The sequence below is a fragment of the Rutidosis leptorrhynchoides genome, chromosome 3, assembly GCF_046630445.1.
Source record: "Rutidosis leptorrhynchoides isolate AG116_Rl617_1_P2 chromosome 3, CSIRO_AGI_Rlap_v1, whole genome shotgun sequence".
Taxonomy (NCBI): domain Eukaryota; kingdom Viridiplantae; phylum Streptophyta; class Magnoliopsida; order Asterales; family Asteraceae; genus Rutidosis; species Rutidosis leptorrhynchoides.
In genome coordinates this window covers 128652773-128658947 of record NC_092335.1, presented here as the reverse complement: position 1 = coordinate 128658947, position 6175 = coordinate 128652773, and positions in this window count along the sequence as shown.

Below are 6175 nucleotides of genomic sequence, written 5' to 3'. Positions count from 1 at the left end.
TGTTGATTTCTAAATGCTTGAGCATTTTGTTCATTTGTTTGTTTTTGAGATGTGAAAAACTGTGTTTGAGTTTCAACTAGCTTCGTCATCATATCTTCTAAATTCGGCTTTTTATCATCGGTTTGTTGTGGTGGTTTGTTTTGAAAATTCGGTCTTTGCTGATTGTAAGTATTGTTGGATACTTGTTGATTGCTAGGACCTTGTTGGTTGTTGTATGGAATATTTCGGTTATAATTCTGGTTTTGATTGTAAATCGGTCTTGGCGGTTGATAATTATTCTGATAATTATTTCCAGGCCTTTGGTTTATGTATGAAATATTCTCTCTTTGTTCCATTGTTAATTCAATACTGAGACAATCTTTTGTCAAATGTGGTCCTCCACACTGCTCACAACTAATTCGTATTGAGTGAATATCCTTAGTCATCTTTTCCATTCGTCTCTCCACAGCATCTATCTTTGCGGAAATGGAATCTAAGTCATGGCTAGAATCGGCTCTAGCTGCTTTAGATGATCTAATGATATCTTTTTCTTGGTGCCACTCATGTGAGTGGGAAGCAGTGTTATCAATAATTTTGTAAGCATCAGTTTCGGTTTTCTTCATAATAGAACCACCAGCTGCTATATCTATATCTTTCCTTGTAGTGATGTCGCATCCTTGGTAGAATATTTGTACTATTTGACAGGTGTCTAAACCATGTTGCGGACATCCTCTTAACAACTTTCCATATCTTGTCCACGCCTCATATAGAGTTTCATTTGGCTTTTGTGTGAACGTAACAATTTCTGCTTGAAGTCTTACGGCTTTAGATGCAGGAAAGAATTGTTTAAGAAATTTGTCAATTAAAACATCCCATGTATCGATCGCCCCTTCAGGTAACGATTCCAACCAATCTTTGGCTTCTCCCTTTAAAGTCCAGGGAAATAACATGAGATATATCTGTTCATCCTCCACTTCTCGGATTTTAAATAGTGTGCAGATCCTATTAAAGGTACGTAGATGTTCATTTGGATCTTCCTTCGGCGCACCACTAAATTGGCATTGATTAGTCACCATGTGTAGAATTTGTCCTTTGATTTCATAATCTGGCGCATTAATGTCTGGATGAGTAATTGCGTGACCTTGGCCAGTGCGTTTAGCTCTCATTCGGTCTTCCATACTTAAAGGTTCCAGATTCTCCATAATTGAATTTGTTGAATCGGTATCACTAGATGATTCTGATTTAATAGTTCGTTCCTCAACAATCTCTGTTTGAATGATTGGTGGCTCCGGAGGAAAGTTTAATGGTTCAGGATCTATGAACCGTTCCTGAATATTCTCTGGATTCTCAATTGTGAGGTCGGGTTCAAAAAATGGATTATCGGAAATTTGAACTGAAGTACTTGGTCTACTGGATGATGATTCTAAAGAAAAATCAACGGCGGTTATATTTGTTAAACGATGTCTTGATCGAGTTACAGGTGGTGAACGTACAAAAGGTGGTGAACGTCTTGCTCGGTGCATTCACTGAATATCCTATTAGTTTTTAAAAGGAAAGAAAAATTATAATAAGTTATCCAATCAATAGACTTTTCTGATTTTGCCCACGTTTCGAATAGCCAAAAGATGCAGCAGAGGGGCAGGATTCGTTTGGTCTCAATATAATTGAGGACTGTTTGGCTCCAATAACCCGGTCCACGTACAAATCCAACTATTACTACGAACCAGAAAATTTTGATGTCTATTAATTTAACCACTTAAAATAAATTTTCGTAATTTTAAGAAATTTAGATAAGAAGTAGAAAAAATTCCAAGTCCTAAAAACTAGAATGGCGAGAAATAAGAGAGAAAAAGAGTTCGTCGCAAAAGGTCGAAAAAGAAAAATGGTTGAAAAATAAAAGGTGACGAAAAAATAAAAGAAACTTATAAAAACTTAAAAATACTTAACTAATTTAACCTTATTACTACAACTAACTTAAAATTATAATCGCAAATTGATATTACTAATTGGAATGATAATTGATACATAGTAAAAGGTCTAAAAATATTAAAGCTTACAGGAAAAACTAAATCCCAAATGGAAATAACTTAAAAAGAAACTAAAACTTAAAAAGGCGTCGCAAAATTCTAAAGTACCTAAATCTTAGTCTAAAGAAAAAGCACTTAAGGAATTCTACGGCAAAGCCTAAAAATCTAGGAGTAAAAATAACTATAGCAAAAACTAAGTTTAAAATTAAATATGAGCTAAAAATACAAATATTACGCTACAACGATTAAAAAGGGACAAAATATAAAAATATACAAAAAGTTGTAAAAAGTACAATTTTTATAAAAATATTATTTTTATATTATTTATTTTATTAAACTATTAATTTTACAATTTTAATAAAACTAATTAAACAAAATATAAGATAAATAAAAAGTAAAAGTTAAAATAAAACTAATAATAATAATAATTATTATTATTAGGTTTAAATAATAATTAATTAATTAAAAACCCGTAATTAATGCAGGTTTAGGGCTTCCTGTCGCCTGTCAGAAAGGCTCCGCGAGTCGCGGCAATTAAAGCTTTAAACCCCGCGAGTCGCGGGGTTCAGAAATTCAGTTGACAGGTTTGAATTTTTTTACGCGTTTTTATATTTTTTTTTTTATTTTCTGTTTTCTGTTTTTAAATAAATAAAAGATTTTAAAATAAAACTTATATTTTTATAAACTAAAATAAAAATAAAGAAACTTATAAAACTTAAATATTTAACAAAATCTTAAAAATACTTATATTTTTGTTTTTCTTTTTATATTTTCGAATTTTTAAAACGTATTTTTACAAAAACGACTTTTAATAAAAGTAACTAAAATTTTTTTTTTTTTTTTTATATTAGCGTTGCGCTTCCGGCTTTTAAGATAGTCCCTGGCAGCGGCGCCAAAAAATACTTGATGTTCTGCGAGGTGTATATAAAATAGATTATATTTTACTAGGAAAATACTATTAAATACGATACAATTTTACACAAGATATTTATTTATTTATAGAATGGATATACTTAAACCTTGCTACAACACTTATAGGCAGTGTACCTAATCGTACAGTAGTGTAGTTTTTAGTAAGTCCGGTTCGTTCCACAGGGAAATCTTTAAACAAAGCTCAACGCTATATTAGTTTACTTTTATTAAAAATACAAATATATATATAAGTAATATTATTATTATAAAAGGGGGGGTTTTTACCGTTTAATGACCGGTTTGTCGATTTTAAGACTTTAGTCGCAGTTAAAACCTAATGTAAAATATAAAATAAATACAAGACTTAAATTAAAGCGTAAAGTAAATAACGATAATGAAATTGCGAATAATAAAAGTGCGATAAAATAAAATTGCGATAATTAAAAAGTACGATAATTAAAAGTGCGATTAAATAACAATAAATAAAAGTGCGATAATTAGAAGTGCAATTAAATATAAAATAAAGGAAATTAAATATGAAATAAAAGAATTATGCTTATTTAAACTTCCGTAATCATGATGTTTGACGTGTTGATTTTAGTTTTATGCCCATGGGTTAATTGTCCTTTGTCCTGGATTATTTAATATGTCCGTCTGGTTTTTTTGTCCATAACAGTCCATCAGTCATAAATATAAATTGCAAGTGTCCTTGTCAAATTATTATTATACCCAAAGTTAAATATTCCAACTAATTGGGGATTCGAATTGTAACAAGGTTTTAATACTTTGTTTAATGAATACACCAGGTTATCGACTGCGTGTAAACCAAGGTTTTACTACTTTGTTAACAATTACACCAATTACCCTTGAATGTAATTTCACCCCTGTTTTAATTATTCTAGTGGCTATTAATCCATTCCCGTGTCCGGTTAAATGAACGATTATTCGTACATATAAATACCCCGCCCATCGTGTCCGATCGAGTGTATATGGTAATTCATAGGGACGCCCAATTGTAAATCTTTATATTAACATTAACAAATTTTCATTTAGTTAAACAAATATAAAGCCCATTAATAGCCCATAGTCTAATTTCCACAAGTGTCGTTCTTTTGTCCAAACCCCAATTATGGTACAAAGCCCAATTACCCAATTTTAGTAATTAGCCCAACATCATGATTACTTCGTTTTAAATAAGCATAATAATAACTTAGCTACGAGACATTAATATAAAAAGGTTGAACATAACTTACAATGATTAAAAATAGCGTAGCGTTACACGGACAGAATTTCGACTTACACCCTTACAAAATTCGCTAACATACCCTTATTATTAGAATTAAAATTAAAATTAAAATATAAATTATATATATATATATAAGTTTTACGTATGAATGAGGAAGAAAAGATGATGATTTTTGATCAGAATTCGGTTGGCTTTATAGCCAGAGTTGATTTTTGGGGCTCCGCGACTCGCGGCAAAATGCTCTTCAAACTCCGCGAGTCGCGGAGATAGAAATTACAGCTCAGTCCTTGGAGTTTTCTCTGCCGACGGTTTTTAATATATATATATAATATATATATAATTAATATAATTAATTATATATTATATTATATTTATATACATAGTTAACTTGTAATTTTTAGTCCGTTGCGTCGAGCGTTAAGAGTTGACTCTGGTCCCGGTTCCGGATTTTCGAACGTCCTCGCGTATAATTTAATATCTTGTACTTTGCGTTTTGAATCTTGTACTCTTGTGATTTCGAGACGTTTCTTATCAATAATTGGAACCTTTTTGATTGTCTTTTGTACTTTTGAGCTTTTTGGTCGTTTGCGTCTTCAATTCGTCGAATCTGTCTTTTGTCTTCACCTTTTATTATTTAAACGAATATCACTTGTAAATAGAATAATTGCAACTAAAAGCTTGTCTTTCTTGAGGAATAATGCTATGAAATATATGTTCGTTTTTAGCATTATCATGCTTGTTCAACGCTTTCCTTTACAACCGGACGGTAGTTTATCGAAAGGTAATATACGGGACAAGTAAACTGGACGTGTTGCTTTCCAAATACAAGGTTAGTAAGTGGGTGACACAAAACCGCAAGTTTTGAGCTAAAATTTTCAAATCTGAAACCCACCAAAACCACAAAAATATTTTGCAAACACCGGTGAAGGGTTATTCCGGAAAACTTATCTAGGGTAAAAGCTAGATTGAATTTTCAAAAGATCAAATATTTTCATAAAGATCCAATTTCCTTAAGGATCTACATTTTCATAGTCATGTGGGACTGTAAACCACCTTTCAAATGTGCACTTTGCTTTGGAAACCGAAAGTAAATCGGCTATTTGATTGCAAGTGTCGTTGACCTAAACCCGAGGCAACTGTGGATGACACACCCACCTTTAACCATGGTTCTATCGTTACTATCATTGTTTATACCGCCGTATAGAAATCACTGATGTACAAAGTGTGAAGAATAAAGAAGTGATTCTAGTATTTCAAGACGATATTGCTTGAGGACAAGCAACGCTCAAGTGTGGGAATATTTGATAATGCTAAAAACGAACATATATTTCATAGCATTATTCCTCAAGAAAGACAAGCTTTTAGTTGCAATTGTTCTATTTACAAGTGATATTCGTTTAAATAATAAAAGGTGAAGACAAAAGACAGATTCGACGAATTGAAGACGCAAACGACCAAAAAGCTCAAAAGTACAAAATACAATCAAAGAGGTTCCAATTATTGATAAGAAACGTCTCGAAATTACAAGAGTACAAGATTCAAAACGCAAAGTACAAGATATTAAATTATACGCAAGGACGTTCGAAAATCCGGAACCGGGACATGAGTCAACTCTCAACGCTCGACGCAACGGACTAAAAATTTCAAGTCAACTATGCACATAAATATAATATAATATTTAAATAATTCTTATTATTATTTAATATATTATATTATTTATAAAACCGTCGGCAGAAGAAAACAACCAAAAATGAGCCTCCCCAGCTGGCCATGCGATCGCATGGCCTGGAAGGCATAAATCCATGCGATCGCATGAGCCTCAGTTCCAGCCCACATGCCTATAAAAATCGAGCTTTGGTGCACCAAAAAATCATCTATCTTTCTCTTTTCTCATACGTAAAACATATATATATATATATTTATAATTTATATTTTAATTTTAATTATAATTCTAATAATAAGGGTATGTTAGCGAATGTTGTAAGGGTGTAAGTCGAAATTCTGTCCGTGT